General features: G+C 42.3%; 1 protein-coding gene across 1 annotated transcript in view; it reads left to right on the plus strand.

Moving 5' to 3' along the window:
- Positions 1-13,160, plus strand: part of RIT2 (Ras like without CAAX 2) — a 206,237-nt gene that overhangs the window by 76,622 nt on the left and 116,455 nt on the right. The window lies entirely within an intron of this gene.

The raw sequence follows: 13,160 nt of genomic DNA on the forward strand, positions 1-13,160 counted from the left end.
ACATTACTGTAAATGTTAGGTGATGCTAGCTGATTTCTGTGGTGCATTTACTACAACAAAAGCAGACTGAAGCTGTTATCTTCATTTATGTTGTTATATAATGTATGTGCACTGCACATACATTAGCGTGGAAGATAGCTTCCTGATGCATTTGAGCATGGACGATAGTTTCCTGATGCAGCTGATTAGTGAACCTACCAGGGGTGGCACCCCACTAGACCTTCTCTTCACAAACAGAGAAGGACTGCTGGAGGATGTGATTGTAGGGAGTTGTCTTGGGCAGAGTGACCATGAAATGGTGGAGTTCACTATTTTTGGCGAGGCCAGGAAGGGGACCAGTAAAACCGCTGTATTGGACTTCTGGAGGGCTGACTTTGTGCTGCTGAGGACACTGGTTGGTAGAGTCCCCTGGGATGCGGTTCTGAAGGGCAGAGGAGTCCAGGAATGCTGGGCTCTCTTCAAGAGGGAAGTCTTAATGGCGCAGGAACGGTCTGTACCCTTGTGCCCAAAGGTGAGCTGGCGGGGAAGAAGACCAGCCTGGATCAACAGAGAATGGTGGCTTGAGCTTAGGAGAAAAAAGAGGGTTTATAATCTTTGGAAAAGTGGGCAGGCCACTAGGGAGGACTATAAGGATGTAGTGGGACTGTGCAGGGACAAAATTAGAAAGGCCAAAGCTCATCTGGAGATCAATCTGGCTACTGCCGTTAAAGATAACAAAAAATGTTTTTATAAATACATCAACGCAAAAAGGAGGACTAAGGAGAATCTCCATCCTTTACTGGATGCGGGGGGAAACTTAGCTACTAGAGATGAGGAAAAGGTGGAGGTGCTTAATGCCTTCTTCGCCTCAGTCTTTAGCGGCAATACCGGTTGTTCTCTGGATACCCAGTACCCTGAGCTGGTGGAAGGGGATGGGGAGCAGGATGTGGCCCTCACTATCTGTGAAGAACTGGTTGGTGACCTGGTGCAGCACTTGGATGTGCACAAGTCGATGGGGCCGGATGGGATCCAACAAAGGGTACTGAGAGAACTGGCAGAGGAGCTGGCCAAGCCGCTTAACATCATTTATCAGCAGTCCTGGCTATCGGGGGAGGTCCCAGCTGACTGGCGGCTAGCAAACGTGACGCCCATCAAGAAGGGCCGGAGGGCAGACCCGGGGAACTACAGGCCTGTCAGTTTGACCTCAGTACCAGGGAAGCTCATGGAGCAGATTCTCTTGAGAGTCATCATGCAACACTTGAAGGGCAAGCAGGCGATCAGGCCCAGTCAGCATGGGTTTATGAAAGACAGGTCCTGTTTGACGAACCTGATCTCCTTCTATGACAAAGTGACGCGCTGGGTGGATGAGGGAAAGGCTGTGGATGTGGTCTACCTTGACTTCAGCAAGGCTTTTGACACCGTCTCCCACAGCATTCTCCTCGAGAAACTGGCTGCTCTTGGCTTGGACTGGTGCACGCTTTGTTGGGTTAGAAACTGTCTGGATAGCCGGGCCCAAAGAGTCATGGTAAATGGAGTCAAGTCCAGTTGGAGGCCAGTCACTAGTGGTGTTCCCCAGGGCTTGGTGCTGGGGCCGGTCCTCTTTAATATCTTCATCGATGATCTGGATGAGGGCATTGAGTGCACCCTCAGTAAGTGTGCAGATGACACCAAGCTAGGTGCATATGTCGATCTGCTTGAGGGTAGGAAGGCTCTGCAGGAGGATCTGGATAGGCTGCACCGATGGACTGAGGTCAACTGCATGAAGTTTAACAAGGCCAAGTCCCGGGTCCTGCACCTGGGGCACAATAACCCTAAGCAGAACTACAGGCTGGGAGATGAGTGGTTGGAGAGCTGCCAGGCACAGAAGGACCTGGGAGTGATGGTGGATAGTCAGCTGAATATGAGCCAGCAGTGTGCTCAGGTGGCCAAGAAGGCCAACAGCATCCTGGCTTGTATCAGAAACAGTGTGACCAGCAGGGCTAAGGAGGTGATTGTCCCCCTGTACTCGGCTCTGGTGAGACCTCACCTCAATTACTGTGTTCAATTTTGGGCCCCTGGCTACAAAAGGGACATTGAGGTGCTTGAGAGGGTCCAGAGAAGGGCGACGAAGCTGGTGAGGGGTCTGGAGAACAAGTCCTACGAGGAGCGGCTGAGGGAGCTGGGCTTGTTCAGCCTGGAGAAAAGGAAACTCAGGGGCGACCTTATCACTCTCTACAGATACCTTAAAGGAAGCTTTAGTGAGGTGGGTGTTGGCCTGTTCTCCCACGTGCCTGGTGACAGGACGAGGGGGAATGGGCTAAAGTTGTGCCACGGGAGTTTGAGGTTGGACCTTAGGAAGAACTTCTTTACTGAAATGGTTGTTAGACATTGGAACAGGCTGCCCAGGGAAGTGGTGGAGTCACCATCCCTGGAAGTCTTTAAAAGACGTTTAGATGTAGAGCTTAGGGATATGGTTTAGTGGGGACTGTTAGTGTTAGGTTAGAGGTTGGACTCGATGATCTTGAGGTCTCTTCCAACCTAGAAATTCTGTGATAAAATCTTTGAACCCTCATTGAAGAGAGATATGATGTTGTCCAAGGTATTGTATGAGCAGAGACTATAGCAATCAGTTTGTCTTGCTGGCTATTTAGGTCTCACATTCTTGACCTTTTTTGCTGGAAAGTGAATATCTTACCTTGGACTTGCTGTGTTTTGTCTCCTTCTTGCTGAGAATGTGCACATGAAAGCCTCTCTCATGCCCCATTTTGTGCAATAAAATCGCTCTTGATTTTCATGCTTCTTGAAAGTGACCCAGGTCATTGTTTCTTGTTCCAACTGGTTTGTTAGGAAACAGCATGATAATGAGGACCCAATGGGAGAAAACAAAACAAATGTAACTGACTCAGAGTTCAATTCACTCAGATTTCTGTTCACACAAAATCTTTTAGAGTACAGATAATGCATCTTTTTGTGCCTTAAGTGAGATTAAGCTGCTTTTGCTTCCCCTGCTTTTCAGCAGAGAAGGAAAGGGTATTACAGTAATGAAACTACAAGCTGACGTTGAAGAAGAGGTACTTGTACATATCTATAGGCAGAACTGGGAAGAAAAAAAAAAAAAAGTGGAAAAGAGAAGAAGACAGAAAGCGCAATTGGATAAACCATTTCACAATTTGGAAGGCACTGAGTGCATTTCAGGTCACTGAAAAAGCTGTGGTGTAAGTACATAATGCTGGAAATCAATCAAGCTCCTTCAGCAGCTGTGTGTTATCAGTCTTGCCCTGCAGAACACAGATCTGAAACATTAGGAAGCCCAACAAGAGGGAAAACTTAATTTGAGAGCAGCTGTTTTAAGACAGATACATAATGGCATTAAAATAGGAGCACTGCAGTGAGGTGAGAACCAAACACAATGCCTATTACACTGAGGATGTTTTCAGTTTTGTTATTTTAACCAGACACAGAGTAACATCAATGGCAGCCAGAGCCTAGGATAGGTGTAGTGGGTTTACGTGGCAAGGCTTTGGTAGCAGGGGGCCATAGGGGTGGTTTCTGTGAGAAAGATCTAGAAGCTGCCCCATGTTTGGGAAGGGCCCCATTGTTTTCCAAATCTGAGCCAATAAGCGATGTTGTTTTGCGCCTCTGTGAGAGCATATTTAAGACAGGGAAAAAACTGCTGCGCCACACAGCAGCCGGGAGAGTCAAGGGAGTGAGAAACAGCCTTGCAGGTGCCAAGGTCAGTGTAGAAGGAGGGGGAGAGGTGCTCCAGGCGCCGGAGCAGAAGTCCCCTGTGGCCTGTGGTGAGGACCATGGTGAAGCAGGATGTCCCCCTGCAGCCCATGGAGTACCACGGTGGAGCAGGGTTCCACGCTGCAGCCCGTGGAGGAGACCACGGTGGAGCAGGTGGCCCTGCACCGACGGAGGCTGCCGCCTGTGGAAGACCCCTGCCGGAGCAGATTCCGGGCCGGACCTGTAGCCCGTGGAGAGGAGACCACGCAGGAGCAGGTGATCTGGCAGGAGCTGCTGCCCGTAGGGGAGCCAGGTTGGAGCAGTTTTCTCCTGAGGGATGGACCCCGTGGTACGGACCCATATCTGGAGCAGTTCTGGAAGAGCTGCTGCCTGTGGGAAGCCCACGCCGGATCAGTTCATCAAGGACTGCATCCCGTGGGTGGGACCCCACAGCACAGGGGACGAGAGTGACCGAGAAGGAGCGGCAGAGAAGAAGTGCTGTAGACTGACCATAACCCCCATTCCCCCGTTCCCCTGCGCCGCTCGGGGGGAGGAGGTGGAAGAGGGTGGATGGGGGGGAGGTGCTTTTGGTTTCTTTCCTTTGTTTCTCACTTCTCTAGCTTGTTAGTAATGAGCAATAAATCTTACTATCTGTCTTCTTATGCTGAGTCTGGTTTGCCCGTTACACTAATTATTGCGTGATTTTCTCGTCCTTATCTCAATCCTTGAGCCCCTTTCACATATTTTCTCCCCATTCCTCTTAGAGGAGGGGAGTGAGAGAGCGGCTGTGGTGGAGCTCGGCTGCCCACTCGAGCAGAACCACGACAGTCCTTTTTGGCGCCCAACGTGGGGCTCGAGGAATTTGAGATAAGGGTGATAGTTGGTAGAAGTAACGGGCAAAATATGAGCAGGATGATTGTTAAGAATGTACAAGTTGTGAAGAATTTAAGAAAGCAGTAATTGTGAGATGTTAGTGTGGTGAAGGGACGAGGGGTGGTGTGTGTGTAAAATGTCCACCTTGTCGGTGCTGTGATGATGTTATGTTTATTTTGGTGTGGTGAATTTTGTTTTCTTTTTGATTTAAGTGAAATTTGTGAAAGTTGTTGTGATAATTGTAAAGTAAGAGTATATTGTGAGTAATCTTAAATATGCTTTTCACAGAGGCGAGGGGTGGAATGTAGTGGGTTTACGTGGCAAGGCTTTGGTAGCAGGGGGCCATAGGGGTGGTTTCTGTGAGAAAGATCTAGAAGCTGCCCCATGTTTGGGAAGGGCCCCATTGTTTTCCAAATCTGAGCCAATAAGCGATGTTGTTTTGCGCCTCTGTGAGAGCATATTTAAGACAGGGAAAAAACTGCTGCGCCACACAGCAGCCGGGAGAGTCAAGGGAGTGAGAAACAGCCTTGCAGGTGCCAAGGTCAGTGTAGAAGGAGGGGGAGAGGTGCTCCAGGCGCCGGAGCAGAAGTCCCCTGTGGCCTGTGGTGAGGACCATGGTGAAGCAGGATGTCCCCCTGCAGCCCATGGAGTACCACGGTGGAGCAGGGTTCCACGCTGCAGCCCGTGGAGGAGACCACGGTGGAGCAGGTGGCCCTGCACCGACGGAGGCTGCCGCCTGTGGAAGACCCCTGCCGGAGCAGATTCCGGGCCGGACCTGTAGCCCGTGGAGAGGAGACCACGCAGGAGCAGGTGATCTGGCAGGAGCTGCTGCCCGTAGGGGAGCCAGGTTGGAGCAGTTTTCTCCTGAGGGATGGACCCCGTGGTACGGACCCATATCTGGAGCAGTTCTGGAAGAGCTGCTGCCTGTGGGAAGCCCACGCCGGATCAGTTCATCAAGGACTGCATCCCGTGGGTGGGACCCCACAGCACAGGGGACGAGAGTGACCGAGAAGGAGCGGCAGAGAAGAAGTGCTGTAGACTGACCATAACCCCCATTCCCCCGTTCCCCTGCGCCGCTCGGGGGGAGGAGGTGGAAGAGGGTGGATGGGGGGGAGGTGCTTTTGGTTTCTTTCCTTTGTTTCTCACTTCTCTAGCTTGTTAGTAATGAGCAATAAATCTTACTATCTGTCTTCTTATGCTGAGTCTGGTTTGCCCGTTACACTAATTATTGCGTGATTTTCTCGTCCTTATCTCAATCCTTGAGCCCCTTTCACATATTTTCTCCCCATTCCTCTTAGAGGAGGGGAGTGAGAGAGCGGCTGTGGTGGAGCTCGGCTGCCCACTCGAGCAGAACCACGACAATAGGAAAGAAGTGTCATCAGATATGAAGATGAAGAGAGTTCATTTAAAAAATACTCATAATGCATAGTCAAACTTTGTGAAACTGACTGGAGCTAAACTTAGGTCTTTATTGTGATGCACTGATTCTGAGTGCTTATCAGGTAAGTTAGGCCTGTCCCTGTGTCGCGTTAAGGGGTGTAGCTGATTAATCATTACGGGCCCAGTCGGATTCAGGGTGCTGAACCAGTCGGACATTCACCAAAAACACATTAACCGTCTGGGGGTCTGGTTAGATTCAGAACACTGAACTATCACAGATAACCACCCTCACCCTAGTTGCACTTAATGAGAGCTATCAAAATGCAATCAAGTATGGTTTATTACAGCAACAGATAATCAGGTTCTTTTGGATTGCCAGCGATAGTGACTGTCTGCAAAAGCAAGCTAGCATGCATTAAATACACAGGTGTTACAGGTGTTACAGGTGCGCAGCCTAGAAATAAATGTGATAAAAGGATCAAAGACTCTATAGAGATTTATAAGCAAGTATTCAGATCTCACCCAAAGGCATCCCAATGGGGGGGGAAGAGAGGCTCAGCCCGTTGACTGATCCCAGGAGTCAGGAGGTCCTAAGGATGCTGTATGTCCTCGGGATGGTATCTCCCCTGGCAGTAGTATCTTCCCTAACATCCCCTCTCTCTTGGGCCAATTTATATTATTTTCTATCTTTTAGGTGGAGCTTGAGTGGCTCTAGTCAAGCATATCTTAGTTATGATTGGTGTAAAGTTTTCCCGTCTCTGTTTAAAGTAATAGGCTCCGAGAAATTCAGGGTGCATGCTCAGTGAGGGGTGGTCGCACCTTGGAGGCGGGTAGCTTTTGGGATGGAGGTGTGTTTTGGTATTATAATGATATTATAATGAGCAAAAAGTACACTAGGGTACAGCATTTGTCAAAACATGACAGGTCTTTGGCTTAGGGTGGCAAAAAGTGCAGCTTTGTGCACAAGAACAATTGAGGCCCCACCTGATCACAGAGCCTAGCCGTGGTGTCTCCACTCCACTCCACGCTCCGTGCTGTTCCTTAGGGCTAGCACACCAAGTTTCCCCAGTGCGATAGCATCTAAGGTTGGGAGCCCAGGGAAAGCTCAGGTAATGCAGTTATGCCCTACCCTGAAAACCTCTTCAATGCTGTACCTTTTCCATAAAAATGTGAATGTTAGTTTTATTTTCCTAGTTACTTCAGGCAATTACACCACACCCTGCAGCTATTTAAGCACCAATTTTCATTGATGGTGCCAGGATTAAGTGCAGAGGTTTATTTGAGGAAGTAAATATAGTCTAACTATGCTTCTGCTTTCCACTGAAGATATTAGCACAACTTACTTTAGGAGGACAAAATGAACTAAAAGTTAAGAGTGGTTCTATTGTTTTGTTTTCCAACATATGGAATCTATTCCCTGTTGTTCTATTTGAATTCTTTCTCCTTGAAATCATTAAATATCTTATGAGTGTTCACAAATTTATTTTTACATGCTGCTGGAAATACAGGAACCTCTAAAACAACATGATAGTTAAGAGCATGTCATAATGCTGAACAAAAGCTAAATGAAGGAAACAGAGAATTGCATCTTCAAATTAAATTAATAAGGGGAGTTGTAGTGTACAACAGTAATATGCATTTGAATTTAGCAAGGCCATTTGAAAACAATGTTACAGAATGTTTTCTGAAGACGTATGTAGACAAGACCTTGGTTTAATATCTTATTTGAAAATATGTTTATGGTAATTTGAATGCTAACATGAAAACTGAGAGATAGAAGATGCTGTTTCTCATCATGCAACTGAATGTAATGAATAAATGTATGAATTTATTTTTATAATGCACACAACGTGACTAATGTTTTGCCTTTTCTGATATTATTTTAATTTTCCCAAGGCCTACACTACAGTTTTTTTTTTTGTTTGTTTGTTTTTTATAAGAATAAGGTTATCACAAAGGTACTAGCTATATTAAATGTTGTATTACTTACTTGTTTCTCTTTCGTAGAAATGTAGACAACAGAGATGCTTCAAGTGTGTAATTTCTGAAGAAAGAGTTTCCATCTGTGTGTTTGGAAAGGCAGTGGCCATACTTTTTGCGTGCTGTAAATCTTCAGCAAGATTCTGCTGCCTGGAATGATGTTGTGTGTTGCAATCAGTTACATAGGAGAAAGCAGGCAACTTGTGTGGTTAAGACAAACCTAAGCAAAATCTTTGTGTTCTGAAAAACTTAGAAAAATAACAGCAAACTATCACATTCAGGTCAATGTTAAGAAATAAAGAGCAGCAGTACTGGAAAGGATCATCTGAGGTATTTTTAATTGCTGTTATAACAGAATTGTGTACCAGCAGGTGAAACTGATAATTTAAGTTCATTATTTAAGTATTGTAGTTACTAGTCTGATGTTGTATGTACATGCCCAGTTTTCCTACTTACCTCATTTTAAGGGATACTGCTATCTACATGAGTATTTTCAGAATACAAGTCAATCAAATCTGTCATTTCTTCTCTTCTAAACCATTCAGCCATTCATTGCTTATCAGGTGTGCGTAGCTCATGAGAACCTATGAGTAGGCAACCTATGTGACTTGGTGTCCTTGTCTGCAAAATGCTGATAGCTATGATCTCCTAAGTTATAGAACATTCATACTCCAGAAAAAAAAAATAAATAAAAAAATTAATAATAATAATAATTATTATTATATGCTAAGGGAAACCATAAAACCAATATATTTTGATGGACAGTTCCTATGAGATGTGTATTTTTATCTCAGACAGGGAGATACATGACTGGTACAGTGGCTTAGATCCCTGTTCATCCACTCTCTTATTTAAAAATTCCTTATTTTTCACAAAAACAGCATTCAAACAGCCACAGACTCATAATCATTCTATATTCAGGAGCACCTCTGAATTAAAATGCATATGTAGCAGATAATCTAAGCACACTAAAAGCTGCATCTCCTGCTGTCTCTTTGGCACACATGGAGAACAACAAGAGGCAGAACTCCAGGTGTGACTGACTGAGCTTGAATGCCCTTCTGCTGGTTTGGCACCTCCTTAGCCAAAGCAAATACATCTATATGAGAGAATCTGCAGTTGATAGTGTAGCAGACAGAGAAAAGGAGAGAATATTTATTTGGAAGTAACATAAGCAGAATTAACAAATGGAAGAAAGGGGCAACTGACCTATATTTCAGGGACTGGAACACGTCTGTGATGCAGATGAAAATTCCTTTCCAACACCACTTTAAATTGTATAGCATCCAAATCTATTTGTCACAAAGCTGCTCATAGCTGGAAAAAAAGGCTTTGATATATTTTTTATGAATCTAGGTTCTCCAGTTCTAAGATAACTGATAGCAACATGAGCCTGCATTAATTACTGTTCTTCTGTCTCCAAAATGATGCCCTCTAAGAAAGATGAAAAAAAGAGAGAATGTATTCATTTTACAAAATAATAATATTAATAACAAAAGGCTTAAGGAAGCTTTTATTTTTCCTTAATAATACAGCAAAGGACAATCAATTATGAAAACAAGTTAAACATGCCATATGAGAAAACATTTTTTCTTGATTTAAATGAGATATTTTCCTCCTTTAATAAATATTAGTAATAATAGAATAGGTGTCTGTCAGATAACAGGTGGAGCTCTGTTTGTTTCCTGATCCCTCTCTTCCCCCCACAAATTATTAAAGTCAATAAAAGATCAAGCCACACAGTGTAATGTTTAAGTTGATTTTTTTTAACCTATTTTCATTTTTAGTTTCAATATTTGTAGGGAATATTATTCTTAAAGAAACCTGCATTATATATGAGAGAAGAAAATAAACATAGCATAATTTTCTTTAAAAATCTTTTTTTTTTTTTTTTTTTTTTTTTTTTGCCAGATATTTAATTATCCAGTTCATAAATCAGTAACCTATTACACAGATTACCCATTGATGCAGAAGTTATGTTTTCCTTTTTTCTTTGATACCTAAAAAATGTTAATTCTTACAGTCTGTATCTGGATCATTGTTAAATCTCACAGCAAGAGCAATAAGATCCATCCTCAATTGTTTCTTATAATATCCTATCTTTCTGCTGCATTTTACCTAAACCAAAAGACAAGAGAGTTGGCTTCACAGAAAGAGACATATTGAACTTAATATAAGAATATTGTCTGATTGTGTGATATATTGTCTGATACCTGATTATTATTCTCTATTTTTTTGTACTTCATGCTAGTGCTATTTTGAAACTCCAGCCACAGTTTGACCTCTTAATAAATTTTAGAGAGATCACTCCTTAAAGCTGTAGGATGTAAAATCCAGATACACATGGTTTAACAGCTCCCAATTAACTTTAAAGGAAGTATTACCTAAGTTAATTAGGTGAAAGAAAATGTAATGTACTCAAACATTATAAATAGTGTAAAGATATCAGACAGCATTTTCCATAATATGAGTAATTTCTGAAGTGATATTAGACAGCAAGTTTACTAGTGCATCTGGCGAAGAGTTTTCTGCTTTGTTTCCTATACACATTGTTTCCTATGTTTGTGAAACATCTTCCCTTCTGTTTTTCTCTGTCCACATGTAAACACCATATTAAGTCTGTTTAACATGCTTATTTCTGGATCTGCTTCTGCCCTGTATTTCAACTGAGTAAAATAAAGGTGTTTTTCTGCCTAATCTCTTACTCAGCTCTATTTCTATTACTACCTCAGATTAAATCCCAGTTAAAGTGAATTACCTTGGTAGACCAGAACTAAGTGGTACAGCTCTTCCCCTAGCTCTTCTTCTAGGTCTGTACAACATGAGATGGGAAGCATGATTTTTGATGTTTGCATCTTCCTTCTACCTCCTCTTCTGGGAAAAAAAAATGTTGTCTTAAAATCCCAGAAGGTCAGCAAATACACAGGGTGAATGGAACGCGGTGCCACTCAAAAAGCTGGCTCTGTTTGAGCATTACAAAGGTCATGAACGTTACAAAGGTCATGAGTAGGTGCTATGATCTGATATCTGTTGTGAGAGTGTGGGTTCAAGATAACATTTGCCTCAATAAATCCTTTAAGAAAAATAGGTTCTAAATCTCCCTTCTCTTCAATACAGGTTGAGAATACCCCTGCTTAGCAGACCCTGGCTGAGAATATTTTTAAACTTTATAAGAAGAATACAGATAATTTTAAATAGAGAAAGAATATTACAAATGAAAGTCATATGTCTTTCCTGTTTCATCTCAACATTTCTTGGGGCAAGGGCAAATTCTACAAGTAAAATATATGTTCCAAACAGAATTGCCTAGAAAACTAGATTCATGTGCTTGGTCAATATTCAATAGAATATGTTTCACCAACACCAGTAGAAGTTAGTATATTAAAAATGAAAATGGGACAGTGATTCTGGAATATCTTAGTAAGGTATGTTGTTGTTGTTTTGTTTGTTTGTTTGTTTTGAGATCAGTAGTTTGAGAAAACAGAATAAATGAAAATAACAAACTGGGTTTGTATGCTAAGTGTTCTCTTTGCAAAGTAAAAGGGTTATAAACACACTCTTACCTTTGTTCCAAAGCCTTGCTCCAGCTTTTCACAGTTATAAAGTTATGGATTACAGTGGCGTAATATTCAGAATACACCTGGAGTAGCTCAGCAGGGTATTAGACATGTAAATTTACTTACTGATAGCTCTGATATATTGAGAGGTTAGTAATTTAGTTATAACTAGATCTGAAACCCATGAAACCCAGCAAATGAAACATGGGTTCTCTAGATTCTGGGTTCATTTTTATCCAGGCTGCATTTACATAGGCAAATTTCTATCTGCAACATCTACTTTGAAGCTATTGCATCAAACTCATGTTGGTCTAAGTGAAGAGAGAAATGGGACCACAGCATTTTGGCTTTAAACTATCCAGCTGAGGAGCACAAAAATCAAGCAAAATTTATGTGAGTCATGTGTTAATTACATACAAAAGAATGTAATGAAAATGGACACCCATTTGCATCTATATATGGACACCCACTACATATTAATTATACTTAATATTATTCATATTATTAATATGAAGGAAATATTATTTCCAATACTATATATTTTCATATATTTTTATTTTCATTATTTGTTAAAAGATACAAATAATATTGTGTGCATCATTGTTGGGCCATAATAGATTACAGATCATATAAACAACCTAGTTCAATCTATAAAGTTTAGCATCCAGCTTCTTATTCAGCAATACCTAGAAAGAGATCTATTGACTGAAGCATATGCTGGTTGGAGTGCTTTGGCTTTCTCAGCTAGGCAATGTATCATATATTTAATTAAACCTCTGGGTCATCCTAATATCAGTGGGATGATTAGTGGTATTTGTTTAAAGCAAGGCACATTCCTAAGTAGTTTTCTGAACTGAGACCCAAAAGAAGCAGGAGATTCATGGAAATTTATGTATGTGATTATGTCATTAAAGATAGACTGCCACCGACTATGCAGGGGTGAACCAACTTAATACCATTCAGAATACTTCATATTTTAAAGCTTTTTTTTTTTTTTTTTTTTTTTCCTTTGTGAAGGTAAGGTAGAAACCAGGTTTTTAGAAGTATCTGTAGTGTCATATAATGCAAGATATATAGGGCACAAATCTGAATTTCTTGAGAAGTCCTGCTACCTACAAGATAATCCCATTGAGTGCCTAAGTCCTCCAGGGGTCTCTGGTAGCCAGGGCTCGCAGGTCTGAGCCATGGGACATGGTCAGCCGTATGTTCATGCTGATTAGTGGCACTTCTCAGATGCATTAAATGCATTCGTCTTGTCTTCATGTTTCAATGCACAGCCAAATCATAAAATCAGTCACTAAAGCCACTCAGATTGTTATGCATTATTGTTTAATTAAACAACACAGATAATTTCTAGGACTATTTCAAGTACAAACATGGCCTGATATCTGTGCTCTATTTAACCTTAGGAAGGAAATACAAATATTGAGAGGGGAATGTAATTGAAATGTGAAGAAAATAAGTTCTGAAAATAGAGGTTCATGTTTTTTATTTTTCTCTTTCCAAATTTAGCATGAAAAAGCATGAGCTAAGGAAACAATCCACTAAGAACTATTTTTCCCTCCTCTACCCCAAGCCATGATGAGTGTGAGGACACTGATTACAGAATTTATTTTTAAAAATTTCATTGGCATCCTGTCCAGAGACATAGAGATGTAGAGGCCTAATTAATTGCTCTGACAAATC

The sequence above is a fragment of the Anas platyrhynchos genome, chromosome Z, assembly GCF_047663525.1.
Source record: "Anas platyrhynchos isolate ZD024472 breed Pekin duck chromosome Z, IASCAAS_PekinDuck_T2T, whole genome shotgun sequence".
In the NCBI taxonomy this organism is placed as follows: Eukaryota; Metazoa; Chordata; class Aves; order Anseriformes; family Anatidae; genus Anas; species Anas platyrhynchos.